At 37.3% G+C, this 20793-nt stretch overlaps 1 protein-coding gene across 5 annotated transcripts in view; it reads right to left on the bottom strand.

Moving 5' to 3' along the window:
• LOC106074109 (uncharacterized) overlaps positions 1-20793 on the bottom strand; it is a 175851-nt gene that overhangs the window by 140444 nt on the left and 14614 nt on the right. For 2 of the 5 annotated variants that reach the window (XM_056012870.1, XM_056012874.1), the window contains exons 1-2: positions 10628-10809; positions 6054-6497 (exon numbers count right to left, since the gene is read on the bottom strand). The gene's annotated coding sequence lies outside the window, so the exon portion shown is untranslated. The other 3 variants (XM_056012872.1, XM_056012873.1, XM_056012871.1) reach the window with 3 other exon arrangements.

Genomic DNA, 20793 nt, shown 5'->3' with positions numbered 1-20793 from the left:
TATGTCTAGGTCAATGTCTGGTATAATTACAGGACTGATCCAAACTAATTGATTCAATTACACTTAATGTAAAGCTTTGTTGTTTTTATTTTAAGTACTCTTGTGTTTTTCTTGTTTTCGTTTTATCTTGAAATAAAAACCAAGATGATCCAATGCAAAGCAACACAATACTTGACTTTCTCCTTGATACAATAACCTAACTCCCCAAAATCTTGTTTGTTTTAATTTCTAATGTGTATATATGTCAGTGTAAGGAACGAGGTAAAAAAAAAAAAAAAAAAGCTGAAATCGAGACGAGAATGTAGGTCAAGTGTGCCCTGCTGACCCAACAGACCGTGTCAGGTCTTCTCGGGACAATGGCGAGGCCACGTGCTCAGCTGCAGGCTGGAGAAGAAAAAAACTGGGGGGGGGGGCACAGTGACCGAGGAAAAAACGAGTGGAAATACTCCTGGTATACTTTGAGGGATTAGGTCCTTGTCACAAAGCGTATATCACGTCACTGTCCGTGTGCTACACGTTCTTTTGTTTCCCACTTCACTTTCTCGGATCCAGTAGAAAATGTGCACATTCTCGATATGACAAAAAATTCGTGAATTTATTAGTGTTATTTAATTAATTCTGTTTTTATATAGGAATGGTATCTAAATATTGCAGTATTAAGAGATATGGCATTAATTGTGTAGTTCTTTCCCTAATATAGACTTCCTTATTTTAAAAAATATTTTTGTTACTTTACTTGTTTACTTGTGTGTGTGTGTGTGTGTGTGTTTGTGTGTGTGTCTCTCTCTCTCACCATTAGAATTGGAACGCAGGATCTTCTGTTTGGCAATTAAACTCTCTAGCACCATGATCAGTGTTACATTCGTAAAATGTGTTGTTTGTAAAATGTTTTACATGTTTCGGATGTTCCTTCAGAGTTGAAGATAGTTTACCTCCTAGTCCAAAACATCCCGCAGGACGACGGGGGAATGGGAGCGGGCAGGATTTGAACCCTCGACCATCGATAAATCCGAACGACAGTCCAGCGCGCAAACCGCACGACCAGGCTGCCATTCACGGAGGCTATTCACGAAGAAAGTTTGAACAAAACTCTTACATTCACAAAGATTAAAAAAAAAAAAAGGTGCAAGCAGATCTGAATATTTTATTTTTTTTGGCGCACACTTTGTATGCTGCCTCCCATAGCAGCAGACGTAGCTTAGTCCCAGCGGTGCTCTACGGCAACTGGGTACATAACCATTTGAACAACATGCCATCCATTTAATTTTCTTTTTGCAAGAGGGAGTACCTGTCAGGGGAATGGCGGAGAGGATCCAGGTGAATAACATAAATATCTAAAACACAAAAAAACACTAATCACCCCCCAAAAAAATAAAGATGACTAAATAGAGAAAGACGAATTCACCAACAAAACCATTGACATAAAGTCAAGAGCTAGCGACTTCCCAGATCTGTCGAATCCGGAATTCCTCAAGTCTTGGGAAAAAGAATGTACACTAAAAGGATACAAAGCACGATAGACAATTACCAAAGAGAATCAGGTTAGACTTGCCGAGTGATCCAAAAGAGCCCTAATATACTTGGGTAATAATGATAAGGCGTTGCTTCTATGTTAAGGATCCGTGCAGTATTTCACGTGACCACGTAAAAACAGTCGCGAGCTGCATACAATGCCGCACCAGCCAAAACCATTGTCCGCCGGGATCTATTTAATGTATTTGTCGCCTGCGTATGTCCTCGGCAAGAGCTTGTTTGGATAAAATAAGTGAACTTGCATCTGAAATCCCCTATCACTGTACACAATTGCGTAAGTTATCTTGCAAGTTGACAAGAGTCCCATTCGCTCCCATTATCTCTCATTATTGGACGGCTGTCGTTAGCTTAGCACAATTTGCATATAAAAGTAACTTAATTAATTACTAATTGATTTTTTTTTAATGATCCATGTGTTCTCATCGACAATGAATAAGTGTGCAAAGTTTCTACTTGACCCGAGAATGGGAAATGGGAGAAATAACATGCACGAGATTTTGACTAGACAGACGTCTGCAAAAAAGGTTACCGCTCAGCAGCAAAAAGATAAAGAAAAACCAGACAGACAGACGGACGGACGGACGGAGTGTTTTGATGCAAGCTTGGTAATGAAAGATATTATATTTAAAATCATAAAATGTACTTTCAAGTATTCGTGAGTTCCACAAACAAGGATTTCCTAACTCAGAAAACTGGCTTTAAAAAAACTGACTTCACAAACCACTTCGAGTCGGTTGAAACCAGTTTTACTGATGCTCGCCGTGTCAGCCGAGGATTGGAAAACAAGTTTTACGCCCTCGGCGAGCCAGGTGGCATTACTACAAACTGGTAATATACTGTTATCTAATGCGGCTTACCACAAGTCAAAGGGAGTCTCAAAGTGTTCCTGAGAGCACATCCCCTTCACAAAACACAAGACTTGATTATTCAGAGGATTAACGTCGAAGGCAAGAAAATCAATGCTTACATATTTTCTCAAAAAACGCAGAACAGAAAAAGAAAAAAATAAATTGCTACATGTGATATATGTGTGTGTATTGAAGTGATCAGGGGTCCTCAATCTGAGGAACACGAGTTCCTCGGGGTACGCAAAAAAAAAATAAAAAAAAATTGCCAGTAATTGATGTAAGTAAATTGCTGAAAACTTAACAAGTAAGAAGTGGACACAGAGGTGCAAAGGAAATTTGTGAGATACTTGAGATGGAAACAAAAATGTTAAGCAACGCTGACCTTGCTTGAAGGTTATGCATTTTATACAAATTGATGTTGACAATATCTGGCCCTTGCACATACCAATTAATATCAAACTAGAATACGTCTTGGGGCTTGGGTGGCGCCTGCTCAAAATCGTTTTAAGTCAGGCACTTGTTTCGAGACATCCGTCTTTATATATATATATATATATATATATATATATATATATATATATATATATATATATATATATATATATATATAGTCCCGTGAGCACTTGATAAACTTATCACAGTAAAACATAAAACAATACGAGGCACGAGCACTATAAAAGGCCGCGGCCAGTTACAGTTAACACAATATGTGGTGACGTCACTGGCTTTAATTGTCGCAGCACGGATCTTGATGACGCAATCGCACTAATGAATGTTTTTTTTTTTATTTCGATCCCTTATTTCTAATGGTACTGAAAATAAAAGGATATTATGATTAGTAAAGAGAATGGGATCTACACCGAATAAAAAGCGTGCTCTGTTTAAGACGTTGTCTTAAATAATGTTGCACTTGGTGCAGTTATATTGAAGGTTTATCCCCCCCCCCCCTTTCCTAATAAAAAAAAAAATTGATGAAGGAAAAATATACAGGATGGCGGCCAAGGAAGAGAAGTGTGAGGACCGTCGCGTTAAGATTGGGATGTAAACGCTGACAGAGGCCACAAATCGATAAGTCTGGAACTTTCCAACAAGCCAAATTTGTCTCTCGGGCTTTGTGTGGAGGTCTGGGGGAGTGAGCCGTGGGCGGGAATAGAAGATAAAGAGGGGGGGGGGGAGAAAGGAAAAGAGGAAGTAACGTCTCCGCACTGTTTAAAAAGTAGCCATCCATAAAGAAACGAAACAAAGATAAAGAGTATTAAGAATACGAGATTATATTGAGAGTTATGGACTTTAGGCTGGACAGGGTACATTTATGGTAATAACTAAGACAGTGTTGTATTTAAACATGTGATGTATGCAGATTGTAAGTATTTGTGTAAGTATATGAGAAGGATGTGCGTATGTAATATGTAAGTAAATTATATAGATATAAAAATGTTTGAAGTTATTCCTATCTACAATGTGAATAGCTTGGTAAGGCTCAATTATTTCAATACCAGAAGATCGCAAGGAGTACCATGGACATCTGAAAGGCACCGCCTGAATATAGGTATACATTGCATACATTTATTTATAATAATAATAATAATTTTATTTATAAAGCGCTGTTAACAAACAAAATGTAGGCTCAAGGCGCTGTGATAACATTACAAACACAAACACGACTATGTAAATCAAAAACTAATTTTAAAAAGTTTTAAACATGTAGGTCTTAATGTTCATCTTAAAAGTGGTATAGTATGTTGTCTGAGATCAATGGGGAGTGAGTTCCAAGCCTTTGGTCCGTGCACTGAAAAAGCCCGCAGACCGTAGCTTTTGAGGGAGAAACTACACAGTGTAAATGTATGGGGGGAAAGGGGAATAACTCTCATTACACAAATGAACTTGTCAATAAAGTAACTTATTAGTTTGAGTACTTTGACCTACTTTGTCGAGTCTAGGCAACGTTTGATCGAACTACAATGTTTCTATTTATAGATCAAACGACGTCCCGATCCCACTGACCTACTTAAAATGTAGCGAGAAAAACTACGAGCGACCATGACTTTTTTTTTTTTTTCTTGCTACCGGATGTTACTTTAACCAAATCAATGAAGTTTCTAGTCTGGACATCTTTCTCAAATTAAACAATGTATCGATCTTTCTTTTCTTATCATAACTTGTTTTACAACACGAATCAAATGTGTATATATAATGTATGTCTATAACAAACGGGTCTATGTATAGTAAGGTGAACGTGAAGCAGGGGGGAGACAAGCTGGGGAAAAAGTCAGAGAAAGTTGTGAAATTGAGTTGTATTTGGATTAAATTTTTCAAAATATTTCATTTTCTGTTTTTAAAAGTTTGTTAAAGTTGAGCTCAAGCCTTGTATTAAAGATGCACTCCCTAGGGTTAAATTTGACAAGCTGTTTAGAGCTTCCAACACAACGACCGAGTATGTCCAGCCAATTATAAGGTCGGCGCGCAGCGTAGTGTGAGTGCTGAATGGTGCAAATGTGGAATGGTGCGAATGCGTGTTGAAAGCGGATGTAAGGAAAGAAAGAGAATCTGGAAAAGGAATGGAATGTTCTGTAAATACAATTAAAATACCTATACAAGTACAAATTCATAGTTGTGTGTTGTCTTGTATTTTATAATAATAAGTCAGTACGAGTTTCATGTTCTTACAACATCGATTCATTATTGAATTTCCCAAAGCAGTGTTTCCCAAACTGTGTTCTAAGGAACCCCAGTGTTCCTCGTGGCCTGAATAGGTGTTCCGCAAACTACTGGAGTAATTAATTTCAATAGACAAGAGGAATGGAGAAAGACTGTTAACACATCTCGTATGGTGCCACAAAAGGATAAAACCGACTAAAGGAATTGGGTGGAGGTGAAACATTTCATACATAGGCGCCACTTGAGGACCTGAAGCTTGATTGTCTTAATATTACAAGAGGTATAAGCATATAAAAAGTTGAGGACCGCTGTCCTGGTCAAATGCACAAGTAACCTTGACATTATCACTCATGGAGGGGGTGATAAAAAAAAGGAGAAGAGGGGAGGAATTAGAAATGCACGCTCTTGACCGTTGACAGTCCAACAGCTGGTTACATTATTAAACATGGTTATCACTGGGGGGGGGGGGGCATCTTCGACCATCTTTTATCTTTTAAAAAGTGGCGTTGACGAGACCTGAACCTTGCCACTATAAACTGTGTAAACTAACCTTCGCCGCGCACAACACAAACAAAACACTATCAGATCACGCGCAAATGCACATACATGCTATCCCACAGGTAAAGTGGAATATATATCAAACTATAGAAGTGAAAAAAGGGGGGGGGGAGTGTCAAGGTTTAAGATTAGAAAAAAAAAAAAAAAACAGAGTAGAGAGAAAGAGAATACACTGTCCAAACTACTCGTGGCAGGGAGGAACATGGGCTTGGAATAAGAAATTCCCCCACCCCCTTTTTTGTTTCTCAAAAAAAAAAAAAAAAAAAAAAAAAATAATATATATATATATATATAATAAAAAATGCCACAACTAGCCCTAGACTGGATATGATTTTTCTAAGACTCTCAAGAAAAGCGATGGGCTCTGTGACATTATAAGACGAACTAAATAACTCAAATAAGAAAAATGTATTTCATGTCCGTGTTTGTGTTTTGTTTGTGAAATAATGCACTTACCTATAAATCCCTCGCCTCAAAGACTGTTGCTCTTATTTAACTCCAGGGGTGTAAATATTTCTAGAAAAAGATCCAGCTTCTTTCATCACACAGAATAAAGATCACCAAAAAAAACAGTTTTATTTACAAACTAACAAAACAACATATCCACACAAAGACGAATTGTTATTGAAACTGAATATCCGGTCTGTATCCACTATCCTCACTTGATATCCGGTCTGTATCCACTATCCACACTTAATATCCGGTCTGTATCCACTATCCACACTTAATATCCGGAGAGGAGCACGAATATTCCAAAGGGATCGAGCAGATTTTATTTTTCCAAGGATGTTTCAATCCTAACCACTACACAGTCTTAAGAAATAAAAAGTGCATCAATACCCTAAAGCACTTTACATCACAGGGAGGTGGAGGATCGATCACTTACTTGTAACACACAACCTGTAACAAGTAAATATATATATACAAATAAATATGAGGTGATGGAAAAAAAGTCATGTGCATGTGTAATGTGTGTCTAAATCAACAATGCATATGGATCAAACTAATAATAAAGATTGTCTTCGAGTCCGAAGACAAAGGGGTCTAGTATTTCACGTTCACGTTCTTCTATAATTTCACGCAGTCCTAGCTGTGACCTACTTAATTTGCCATAATCTACGTAGACACAACCGTTGTCTGCCGGTGGTCGGTTTAGATTCTCTTTTCCAAGTCTACGCCTGTCCTCGGCTCTATATCTCATTTTAATCCAAAATATCTATCCCGAGTACTTTGTAAGAGATTGCCAGCTGGATCAAAATAACAATGATAATAAATCATTTATTGTCACTATCCATTCGAGCTGAAATTTCGTACATAAACTTGCGGCCGAGTGACAACTCAAAATGTTAAAATTGGCAGAAAGATTACTTCATTAATAATTGAATCAGTTTATAAAAATTACCATTTAAGCCCAATGTGCCATCCATTTTATTACACGAGTATCAATATTATCTCTTCTGCATATGGCCGCCCTCAAACAAAGGTAAGACATACATTAGAATGGCTTCAAAAATATGACAAATAAAATATGAATGTTTAGTTTGCTGTGTTATTGCCATTAAAAAAAAAAAAAAGATTTTTTTTTTTTAAAACTATTTTACTTGTTTTAAAATTGCTGTCAACAAAATGACTATTAACTTTTGGTACGAGCCCACGGGCAACATTTCTAGCAGTAAGAAAAAAAAGTAATTCAAAAATGTATATTTCTTTGTTGTTTATAGAGCGTGACAGTCAGCGACAACGCGGAACTGTCATGTTTTTATAATTCATTCGCTCGAGGCAAACGTAACTCGGCAGGACGAATGTATAGTAGACGTTACCAAAAAAAAAAAGCAAAAATTTATTTTTTAAATCCTTTTTAAAAAAAAAAAAAAAAACAAAGTACATGAAAGTAAAGTAACTCCGCACTTACAACTATACATCTCAATCGCGTAGAAGTTATTTACCTTATTCTGCATCAAACAAAATAATTTATTAACCATAATTATAATTGACTAAATTAAACAGTTAATTTTTTAATTGATTCACGTTTCGTTAGGTGCAATAAGTAATTATTTTAAAGTTTCACAAAGATCCGAGAATGGGCGTGGGGGAGAAAGAACGGTTTTCAATTATCCAATGGGATGAAACCGTTTCAGAAACCTTACATCTGTGACTACTGAAGGATTAATTTCCCTTGTTTGCATCGAACAAAAGAATTTATTACCAGTAAATAATTGTTAAATTTTTCTTCTTGATTCGTGTCTTGTCTATTCCAAGATAAAATCGTGAAAAGTTTCAACTTCATCCGAGAACGGACGTGGAAGACAATACGTTTACAGACTTTTTTACCAGACAAATAGAGTAAGTGATATAAGCTTTGTAAAAAAAAAAAAAAACAATTTTATACTCACAATTTACACATACGCACATACAAACAATTAAAAAGTAAAATTTCCCTTTCAGACCTTGTGGTCTATAGGGCAGATGATGCAAAGGGCATTAAGGAGGGTGTCATGTAAAATGTTTGTTTGTAAAATGTTTTACATGTTTCGGATGTTCCTTCAGGAGTTGAAGATAATTACTTCCTAGTCCAAACCTCCCGCAGGACGACGGGGGATGGGAGCGGGCAGGGTTTGAACCCGGGACCATCGATAAATCTGAACGACAGTCCAGCGTGCAAACCGTACGACCAGGCAGCCATCCATTATGTGGCCAGCACAACGACCAATCCCTTTACTTTTCCCCAACTAATGTCAGGTACCCATTAGAGATGAGTGGACTCAGAGGCGCCCGAAATTTAAAATCCCAGTCTTCACCAGGACTCGAACCCGGGACGCCCGGTTCAGAAGCCAAGCACTTTTCCGCTGAGCCACCGCGCCTCATACATACAAACAATTGAAGAGGGCAATAAATCTAGGTCTTCAGCTTTAGTTCGAATCCAAATAAAACATCAAATTTTACAATGAAAGCAAAGTATTAGTAAAGCAGTTATAATGCAATCAGATTTGAACCCGGGACACCCGGTTCAGAAGCCAAGCGCTTTTCCGTTGAGCCACCGTGTCTCATATATACAAACAATAGCAGAGGGCAATAAATCTAGGTCTTCAGCTTTAGTTTGAATCCAAATGTGGCATCAAATTTTACAATGAAAGCAAAGTATTAGTAAAGCAGTTATAATGCAATCAGAGTTCCGTAGTTTCTAGAAATGTTTGGAATTCGTGTCTATTGTACTTAAAACCTCTTAATGTTTCAACTTAATTTACCTATAAAAAATATAATTGCAGTGGGATTGACTTGAATGGATTCTTGTGTTACTTTTTCATTATTTAAATTTATGTTTATACTTTTTTTTTTTCTATCTTGAAAGTTAGACAATTATTGGAGTTTTTACAAAGAATCAACTCACTCTGTCTGGCCAAAAGTTTGCACACGTTATTTCTCAATCTCGGATCAAGCTGAAATTTTGCAACAATTATTTCTTTTACCTGACAACACAAGAATCAATAAAGAAAGAAAAAAAATGACATGACTGATCCAAACTAACTGATACAATTCTATAAGGTAATTTTTAATAGTATTTTTTTTATTTCGCTTGTTTTGTTTGTTTGTTTGTTGTTTTTTTTTTTGTTTTTTTTTGGCAAAAATTAAATTAATATTTTTGATACTGCAAGGCTACCACCAAAGAGAGGTGACGATGGAAAAATAAGAACACAATTTTACCCCACCAGACAACGGTTTTCTCTGTGTGAGTGGTGGCAAAGAATGTAGGTCATGGTTGGGTTTTCATATCCACATGATATACTACAATGTTTAAAAATCGTATGACTAAATGCATGACGCGTAGGACGTAATCATCTTCTTTTTTTAAGTAACGTCTGTATTATATAAGATAAGAAGACTCAAAAACATGACTCATTCATTAGAAGTTAAGGAGTCAGCAGAACTGTTTTGTATTAGTTGCTCCCGGGTCTCCACTGCTCAGGAAAACGTTGCTTTAATAAAAGAGACGCTGAAAAGCGTATTGAGTTGTTTTTTTTTTTTTAAATGAATGCTCAAATGTAGATCTAGTGCAGGCGCGGTGGTTAAGCGCTTAGCTACGGAACCGAGGGGGTCCCGAGTTCGAATACTAGTGAAGACTTGACTGGGATTTTTAATTTCGGGATCTTTAGGGGGTCTCACGTTAGCTGGGAAAAAGTATAGTCGGTTGGTCGTTGTGCTTGCCACATGACACCCTCGCTAACAGATGACCTTTAGGCCTTTACATCATCTGCCCTATAGATCGTAATGTATGTATCTACACTCCTAGATCAAAGAGATCAAGATCTAGATCAGTAGATGATGTATTAGATCTATTGTCAGACTATGTAGAGCCTAGAGGCCAGTCTAGCCTAGAGAATAGATTTAGATCTTTGATCAAAAGAGCGTCTATATGTCTATATTATTATATCATAAATGATATGGTCCCAAATTAGACTTAGAAATTTAGATTTATTCTTGATCTAGGTCTAAATTATATACTTTCTGAATCTATTTTAATCTAGATCTAGTCTTGACATCTAGGTCTATAGACAAGCAAGATGTATCTAGATCTAGATTATTCTAGATTATTCTAGATTCTAGATAGATCTAGAATCTACATCTGATCTAGATCTAGATTATAGATGAAATAATCTAGATCTAGATTATAGATTAAATAACCTAGCTCTAGAATCTAGATTAGATCTCTAAATTTACATCTAAAAATTTAAAAAAAAAAAAAAAACAGAACATATAATCTAGAGACAACTAGAGTCTAGATCTAATCTAGTCTATATATATAGATCTAGATCTTGAATCTAGATCTAGAGTCTAAAATTAAAATTAAAAAAAAATTAAAAAGTGACTAACGCGTTTTACTTAACACCGTGTGAAAATGTTTGTTCAAAAGCCAATGAAAAGCTTCACGTCTGCTAGCGGAATGTCGCTATTTTCTCCTCTTCTAGTCTACAGTTGTGATGAATAGCAAGAAAACAACGAAAACATAAAATGGAATAGATCTATCCACTTACAGTGTCGATTTGAAACAAGCTATCCAGACAGTAAACATGTTATCCATTGAACACTGGCACAGTTATTATATCCATTGAACATAAATAAACAAAATTGAACGAACACACACACAAAAAAATAATATATGATTAACACAAGCACACACTCCAGTCGTGGAGATGTCGGTCGATCACCTGTTTGTAGTGGCTTGCCGGAAACCAGCGAAACTAGGTCATGACGCATGCGATAATGTATCACGAGAAGGGGGGGGTAGGGCTGTGTGAATATGCGTGTGTGTGTGTTTTTTTGTTTTCACGTTTTTTTTTTAATCGTCTGCTACTATTTGTTTTGGGATAATTATGCATAAGATAATGGACATAGGATCTAGATTTTCTAGCTAAGAGAGAAATGCTTACTAGTTAAAAAGGCTGCTTTTTTTTTTTGTATTAGTTTTCTGAGCTCCAAGCTTGATGTTCACATTAATTTATAGATATATAGTATGGATTATAGATGAGTGGTTAAGCGCATGATTTCCGGTCCTGGGTTTGAATCTCGACGAATTTTGAATTTCGGGGTTTTTAGGTCGCCCCTGAGTCCACCCAATTCTAATGGATACCTGATTTTAGTTGGGGAAAGCAAATTGGCGGTTGGTCGTTGTTCTGGCCACACGACACCCTCGTTAACCGTTGGCCAAAGAAACGGATGATCTTTGCATCATCTGCCCTGTAGATTGCAAGGTCTGAGAGGGGAAAGAGTTAGGTCTAAGTACTATATAGTGACCATTTATCATTGAAGGTTTACAAAATTGTGTAAAAAAAAAAAAAAGTTTTAGATCTAGACCTATGTAGGGCGTAATCATCTTCTTTTCTGAAGTAACGTCTGTATTTTATAATAAAAGATAACAGTGTCGTAGCTAGGGTGGGGGAAGGGGGGAGAATTCGAAAATTCCCCCCCCCCAGGGACCCCTCTTGAAGGGGGCCCCCAAAATGTGTGTTCAAGTTTTTTTTTTACATTAAATATTACGCAAAAAGCAGGGGTCCCCAAAGGGGTTAATCAACTTCTTTTTTGAAGTAACGTCTTATTATATAATATAATGATAAAGGTGAAGATAAAACTAAACACAAACGATAACAAAATAAAAGATAACATTCTAAATAAACACTATTCTCAGCCCCAGAAGACACAAATACATATTTTCTTAATTTAAACCAAGTAGGAAACCTAGAAGATTTAGATGATCAAGAAAAATACATCGAAAAACTATTAACTAATAAAAGACCAAATAAAATACTTTTTCATGCATAACGCAATCAAGGTAGAGTACCTAGGGACCGGAAAGAAGCAAATGTTACTCGCCTATTTGAAAATAGAAGAAAAAGAAAAAAATCTGATCCAGGAAACTAGAAACCAGTATCACTACCAGCATCTTATATTTAAAATACATTTAAGTATAAATACGCTTACAATTCAGTGGAGCCGTGAACCATCTAGATCTTGATAAACAAAATGTCATTACTTACATACCGTTTAGATGTCCGTGTATGGTTCCAGAAGACAGCATCCCTTTTATGAACCATGTGACCCGGGAAAGGATTTTATCCCGTGGCCAGGAGGAGGTATCGGCTCTTCACCAACCCCATCTGTCTGGAGTCCCCCTGCGACTAGATGATCATTTAATCACATCCGTCAGGTCGTAGGACACGGTCCCCTTGAGCCAACGGCACGAGTTCCTCCTCTCGTGCGAGGCCGGAGGTCGAGCCCACGGGAGGCCCCTCCATAAGCCTATAATGTGCCACTGTCCCCGTAGGAGGACCATCGCCGCCCGTATGGCCCCCGTTGGGAAACGAAGCAATGGGGGTCTCGAACTGGTTAGCAAGCCTTTCTCACATCCCCACCACGCGCAGGTACGTAATTTGAGCCTTTCCGCTTCCCAGGGCGGACGTTTCCACGGAGGTGCCACACTGAGGCGACGGGAGCATTTCCTCCCTGACTTACATACCAACATGGCTTAAGGAAATATGGATCATGTGCAGCTCCACCAAGAGATGATTTTCTAAAAGGATTAAGCAATAATTAATAGATGCAATTTTGTTAAACGTTTTTTTTTTAACTCTCTCTCTCTCTCTCCTAATAAACGATATCATCGTTGATTTCACCCCATTAAATTTAATTAATGTTTGGTCTTATAAACCTTAATTTGTGTTATATAAAAAGAGCAAGCATTCTCCTACAATTCTATACCAAAAGTAACGTTTTCTGAATACAAATAAAAATGTTATTGAAGTTTAATCATAACAGGATAGAATGCAATATAGTGAATAATGAACAATTCTGTCAGAACGTGGAAAAATAATTACGGAGATAAAGAGTTAAGGTACTTGACAAAGTTTACCACCACAGCTTGCTTAAAAAAATTAAAATAGGTTGACATTACTGATTCACTACACCAATGGATTCAGAATCTCCTGATAAAGAGAACAAATTGTAATAATAAATGGCTCCCCAATAACAGTGAACTCGGGTGTACCAGTACCTCAAAGAACAGTCTTAGGACCACTACTGTTTTTAATTGACGTAATTGACCTACCAAATTTGCATTAGTTTAGAAACTAAATTTTGAATTTTTTGAAGATGTTTGCATAATAAACTGAAATTTTGGAAAAAATAAATAAAGCCACTTTCTTGATGGTAAACTCGTAAATCATACTTAATCCTGAAAATGTGCAGGTGTTTGAATGAATGAAAAAGGCTTTTTATTTTATTATCGTATTTAAATTTTAATGAAAAAAATTTGCGTTAATTTAAAAGTAATACTTCTTAATTCGGTTCTAAAATGGGCTTTATAAATTAGCATATTTAGAGGACTATAAACAACCTATTTTTAGCAAGCTGCAGTTTCATGTATGATTGACTAACATTTATACAGTCGTTCACCCATGTAGCAGTAAATCTTTGTTATTTGTTGAGTCTTTGAACTTTCTGTTATTTCTTTGTATCTCTTGACTAAGGTTTACGTGTATGTGTATGTGTGTGTGTGTGTGTGTGTGTATGTGTGTGTTTCCCAATTGATTATGAAGAAAGAAGAATTAATTATTAGATGAGGAAGAAAGGGAGCATTAATTGTTAGATGAGGAAGAAAAGGAGCACTAATTGTTAGTGTCGTAGAATGATGCAATACAAGTGGCTCTGTCATAATCTATGAACATACAAGTGTGGGAAGCGTGGTCGAGAGGCCAAGTGCACTTGAACTTGGCTTGGCTACCTAGATGGCAGAGTTGTGTTTACTGAGTGCCTAAAGGCAGCACGGAAAACCAACTCCTAGATACCCCCTCCCCCAGCCCCCCCCCCCCAACCGGTCCACAGATGAGATTGTACCAAAAAGCGCTCTGAGCATGCTATAAGCATGAAAGTAGCGCTATATAAAAGCTATAATAATAATAATAAGACGACTTCAGGATGCCAGAGTGAAAAGACTTGTTTTGATAGTGAGTTAGATATGTTTAAATATCCATTTATTTCATTTCATCTCAAGTAGAATTCGTCTATATTGTGATAAAAGTTCTATTTAGTTTTGTTCACACAGAAGTTATGTTTTCTTCAGAGACGAATAGGCAGACAATTCAGAGGCCTAGTGAGGGGGTGGGGGGTGGCATGGGTGCACGATGCCCCGGGCGCATTCTTCAGGAGGGGGGGGGGCGCCACAAGCACCCTATATTTTTATGTGCTGTTCATGGAAAATGGGGAAGGGGCGCCAATAATGTACCTTGCCCCGTGCGCACGTTTTGCTCACTACGCCTCTGGCAGACATTATACCAGCGGTTCTCAACCTTTTATGCTTGGCGTCCGATTTTTACAATCCCCCAGTCTACGCGACACCCCCCCCCAGAGACACACACATACAGCAATAGAAGAATAGACAAAAAACAACCCATATTTTCGATGGTCATAGGCGACCCCTGGGAAATCGTCAAACGACCCCCAAATGGGTCGCGACCCACAGGTTGAGAACCCCTGCATTATACAATTTTAAAAAAAACGGACTAAGGCCGCTAAAAATAGTAATTGCGTTTGGAAACAAAAATAGTTGAAACATTATTTTTTTTTATCTCCTGACTACGGTGTGTGTGTGTGTCGTCTGCTCTACTATAATAATTGATGCTGTCATGTGTTACAGGGTGACCTTGTCAACTTGAACTGGTTCCGGTGTATAATTTAGAACGATTCGCTCCAATGGAGCGACTCAATCGCCTTGCATGCCTGTGTGTGTGTGTGTATTTTAAATTAGCAGACAGGAATCAATATATTTCGGTTACAATTCCTCTTTTCAGCTTGCCAACTCTTCATGGGGACTGGAACCTGGGTGGATAGACAAGGAATTCGAAGTGTGTTGACTGACCCCCCGCTTGGCTTCCCTTGTATTTGCACATTCTCTAAAATTAGCTGCTTCAACAGACAAGAAAAAATCTGAAACCATATTTCTAACGCCCTTGTCTACTTTTAGATCTGTTGGAAAAAATTACTGTTGTTTCTCGAAATGTAAACATGCTGTGTATTGTTAATACAAGCAAAGCAACCTTGACTCTTATTATTGTAAAAATGTTTGTAAAATGTTTTACATGTTTCAGATGTTCCTTCAGAGTTGAAGATAATTACTTCCTAGTCCAAACCTCCCGCAGGACGACGGGGGATGGGAGCGGGCAGGGTTTGAACCCTGGACCATCGATAAATCTGAACGACAGTCCACCGCACAAACCGCACGACCAGGCGTGACAATCATTCGCTCTTTCTCTTTTGTTTCCTTCTCTTTTTCTTCTTTTTCTTCTTCTCTTTCACAAGCGCGCACAAACATCCTAACACACGCGGTTGACATTCCGACCTAATAGTGTCACTAACCAATAAAAAATATATCAACAATCAGATACAAATCGTTCGATAAGACTGCATTATAAATAAATAATTATATATTTTTGTATGCAAATGTTTTCACTAACCACGCCCACTTTTTTTTTTCTTCTTTCTTAAATGAATGTTCTTTGTTGTTGTTGCTTTTTTTTTTCCCCTCCGGATTAATAACATAGCCTTAGGTTAAAAATAGATTCGTTTTTACTAGTAGGGGAGGCAACACTCTTCGAAAGTTCATAACTCAAGATAGAATCAATCTAGTTCTCACATTGCGTCAACTAAAAAGGGAGGTAATAAAAAAAAATTGTCTTAAATGAAATGTCGTTGAGGAGGGAATTTCAACAGCTGTTGGTTGTGTGTGCCCCGTGTTTCTGTGTGTGTGTGTGTTTAGGTTCAACCGAAGTATTGGTGTATCATGTTTTACAGTATGCGTATATGTGATTTTGTCAACTCAATCGATCTGTTCGATTGATAAAAATCAGCTGGTGATCTATTCTCCCACACCCATTCTCGGATCTAGTTGAAATTTTAAACAATTATTTATTGTTCTTAAAATTATAAATACGATTAAAGTGAAACTCCGATAGTTTTGACAATTTTCGATATAATATGTGTTTTGATTTACAGATAATGAATATATTATTCTTCTGTTTTTTTTTATTTGCAATAATAACTTAGTAATTGATGTTTTTCCGACGTAATTTTCCTGCGCATCCAAAACAGTCAGACTTTCACCGGGTTTATATGTTAACCCACAAATACGTTTAATTTAATCTATTAACTTCTGTATAACGGGAGACCATACAGCTAATCTCGTAAATGAAATATATCTTGGTCTATGCAGTTAGATCTAAATCTCGTAAGCAAAGAAAAAAATGCGTGTTAAATGAGATTTACATGCTTGACTAACCACGGCAGTGTGTATCTTCTCGCCTGACCACTCAACACACAACAAACACTATCGCTTGGTTGTCTTGTCATGACTGACTACATGTAGTCTAGACTAGCCTTAAACTGGACAGTTTGTTCGAATCAGTCAGACACACGATCTATTTACTTCTCGGGACAGGGAAGGGCTTAGATGAAAATGTTAATTTTTTTCTCGAGTTGGTTATCGTAATGTTTTTAGATCTATCTATAACTGTATCATAGCTCTGGACTAGGCCGTCACTAAGCCTAACAGCCTAACAGCTACTGTAAGAATGAAGCGTTACGATTGGTTAAATGTAGTTTCTCTTTCAGTATTGTTGAGGAAAGTGACGTTTGACTGAGCTTAAAACAAAATATCAAAGAACCCCGTTTTTTTTTGGAGATGCCAAGAATTTACTGACTAATTTATTAAATATAAATGTTTCTAAGCATTTAAATACAAAATGGTAAAATGTTTACTATTACAAATTCTTACGTAGAATTTAAATATGTCAATAACTCAAATTTGAAAAACCATCGGAGTTTCCCTTTAAAAAAGTCAACTAATTTGTTAATTCATTAAAAAAAAATTTATTGCTACTAACAAAGGAAATGAATCCTTCAGTATTCGCAGATATGGCTAAATATGTGTGGTTTGGTCCCCTCGGATAAGTGTACACGTTTTTTTTCCCCACTCCCATTCTCGGATCAAGTTGAACCTTCCCACAATTATTTTATGTACCAAACAAAACAAGAAGGTTTTTTATTTAATGAACCAATTAGTCAGTTGGTAATTAATTATCTTTTAGATGCCGAAGAAAAGGGAAATAAATTCTACATTATTGAGATATAAGTGTGTAAATGTGGAGCTCTTCCCCATAGATAAGCCCGTTCCCTGTTGTTTTTTTTTAAATAGTTTTTTTTGTATATAATATTTTGCCAGTTTTCACTTCATGATTTCGCTAAGTGACAATGAACCAGTAAACCCTTTCTTCAAGGACCCATGCATTACAGTTCTAGCTGTATATCATGTTTATAGGTCAGACCCGTTACTCCTGGAAACGGAAGCTATTCCCTGGGTGTCCCTGACATGGCCAGACGAGCAAAAACGATGTTAAAATAACTTGGGAGAGATATTAAAAGCTCATATTTCATTGACTTCCGGGTTTCTGGATAGTTCATTCTTGTCTAGGTTTTTAAACCTAGCTCGAAAGAGTTTGTTTTTTTTAAAGGGGGGGGGGGAGCACGAATGTTTGTCAGTCATCTTATGTATTCTGTGTAAATATTTGTTTATGGGGCGGCGAGGTGGCTGAGTGGGAAGGCGCTTGGCCACCAAACCAAGGAGTCTCGGGTTCGCATCTCAGTTAAGATTTTGAATTTTTTTGTCGTTTTTTTTTTTAAAGACGCCCCCTAGTCCATCTAACTGTAATGGGTACCTGACATTAGTGGGGGAGGGGGAGTAAATGTCGTTGTGCCGGCCACGCAACACCTTTGACCGTTGGCCATAGAAACAGTAGACCTTCATATTATCTGCACTAAAACTCACAATTCTTAAAGGTTGTTTTTTTTTCATTTTTTTTTAAATATTTATTCTACAATTCAATGATACTAGGTGCCTCTATGCTCCCTTTCAATAAGGGAATAGGGCAGTGTTTCTCAAATTGCGTTCCGCAGAGCCATAGTGTTACGCAAGGTCGGAATAGGTGTTCCACAAACTACTGGAAAAATTAACTAGTCGGCCGCCACGTTATTTCAACTCTCAAAAAACAAGCAAAAAGTGTTCCGCTAAATACTCAGAATGTGCAAAGTGTTCCTCTAAATACTCAGAATGTGCAAAGTATTCCGCTAAATACTCACCATGTGTGAAGAGTTCCGTTAAGGAAAAAGTTTGGGAACCACTGGAGTAGCGTGTTGAAAAAGAGGCTAAATCGTGAACTTTTATAAAACGACAACAAAAGGGAGTATAACAATGTCCATTTTGATACTGGCAAGGCTAGCATCGCAATAACCTGGGCAGTGCACAGTCATTTACCATCCATGATGTCCTGAAGATTTACCTGGTTTTGGGACATAGGCATAAAAAACGAAGAGATTAGAGACAGGGTTACTACAGCGATTGGACCCCACGATGACCTGCTAACTATTGTAAAACAAAAAACGCAAACTAAAACTCTATGGCCATATTACAAGGTCTTCGGGGCTTGCTAAGACCTTCCTTCAGGGAACAGTACCAGGAAAAAAGAAGAAGAGGCAGACAGAGAAAGCGTTGTAATACAACATTAAAGAATGGACGGGCCTGCGATTGTAACAGGTTCTATCCAAGACAAAAGACAAAGGTGAATGGAGAAAGACGGTCGACAGATCTTGTGTGGTGTCCCAACGGTCAAAAAAACTAAGGGATAGTTGAAGGACACCGGCTAATACTATACATTACAGACACAAAATAGAGCAATGAGATTCATAACAAACGAATATTCACATTTGACTAGAGTAACACCTTTAGTAAAATCACTAAATTTAGAAAGCCTTCAGGACAGAAGACTCAAAAGTAAAGTAGCAACTATACATAAAACACTGAACCATAATTTTCAAATACAAAAACAAAATTTAATAAAATACTCAGAAAGACACAAAGATAAAGGCACATTCCTCGTCCCATATGCTAGGACAAATTTGTACAAATACTCCTTCTTCCCTGATGCTATTAGAGCATGGAATGGGTTGCCTGAGCTAGCCAGGAAAACCAGTGACTTGCAGAATTTTTTGAAGTAACGTCTGTATTATATAAGATAAGATAAGACATAACGTCCTGGTCCTAAGTCCTAAGCCTCAACGTTACGCCCCGGAGGAGAAGGCCGTTAGAGGAGATGATTGGGCCGATAGGAAAGCAAAACAGAATCCCCATCGGGAATTCTTAAGAACCGATTCCATTGCACTGGCGGGGATGAAAGAGAGCCCCGACAACCATTTCACCATCCGCACACCGTACCTCGAAGTGTCCTGGGTTGCGATGCAACCACATGGCGTGAACAAATCCACCGCAACAGTCCGAAAACTAGGCAACGCACACGTCGTCTGCTGTTCACTAACAGGTTCGCATCAATTCCACCTTATCCCGACCCCCTCTCACATACACTCAATGTCAGGTCAAGGTCAAGGTCTGATTGCCAACGAAGTCATCAAGCAGACAGGAGATAACTGTATTGATTGGGTAAAGGGAGAGAAGGCGTCGATCTCGGGACATTCACTTAGCAAAGCTGAGCAGACGTGCACTGTTTCTTCTTCCAATACATTTCTAAACAAGCAATAGAAAAAAAGATTACAAAGCTTATCTAATGGAAAAAAAAAAACGCTAATTACTGCCATTTATCTGAAAATGGCAGGGTTTAGCTCCCATTTTGCTATATAAAACAAAACTAATTAATTAGCATTAAATAAGTAATTTTTGGATTGATTCGTATATTGTCATCGATTATGAATAATTATGCAAAATTTCAACTTGATCCGAGAATGGAAAGTGGGGGAAAAAAAAAACGTTCTAAACGTAATAAAGGGATTAAAACCATATATACATCCACATCTCTCATTAAGTAGCATTTATTCCTTTTATTTCGATATCGAACATAATAATTAATTAGCCGTAAATAATTAACTAATTGGTCAATTATTTGTTTTTAATGATTCCTGTCATGTACAATGAATTATTGTGATCCGAGAATGGAAAATTGGAGAAAAAACATGTTGATATAAGCATTGTAAAATGCGAATGTTTTTGAGTTCGATGGTCAAGAAAGATTGTAGGATTTTTCTTAATGTCGTAGACTTCGTGTCGCCAGGAAGAACTGGCTGTGACCGACATATTTTAACAAAGGCCAAGCAAATAAACCCGTTATCCGTTGGGTAAGGGCCAGCGTTAGGCATAGGAAAACTAGGCAGCCCCTTGGGGCCCTCCAGTCGGTGGGGGCCTCGCACAGGACTGAAAAAAAATGTGAGTAACAATACCGAAACTTGGATCTGATCTCAAACATGGTAGAGCACTATGACACTATGTTTACTAGTCTAACTCTGTCTCTACTACGGAGATTACAATAGCTGTTTGCATATGACCTTTTTCTGCAGGCTCAATATTTGGTCGATATGACATTCTCTATTAACTTTCTTATTAGAAACAAAAATAATAATAATACCCCGCAAACACATTTGAGGCCCTAAAAATCGCTAATAAGATTCCAGAAGCTCGACCCTGGCAGCGCCAGGGAATGAAAATTAGTGTATTTCTACAATAATAATAATAACAATAATTAAAATTAAAAAAAAAATCTCACTAGATCGCAATTTATATAAAACACACTGGAGAAGAGACTTATTCTAAACA

The sequence above is a fragment of the Biomphalaria glabrata genome, chromosome 15, assembly GCF_947242115.1.
Source record: "Biomphalaria glabrata chromosome 15, xgBioGlab47.1, whole genome shotgun sequence".
Lineage (NCBI taxonomy): Eukaryota > Metazoa > Mollusca > Gastropoda > Planorbidae > Biomphalaria > Biomphalaria glabrata.
Note: the sequence above shows the minus strand (reverse complement) of the source record. Positions and strands in the feature narration are given on the sequence as shown.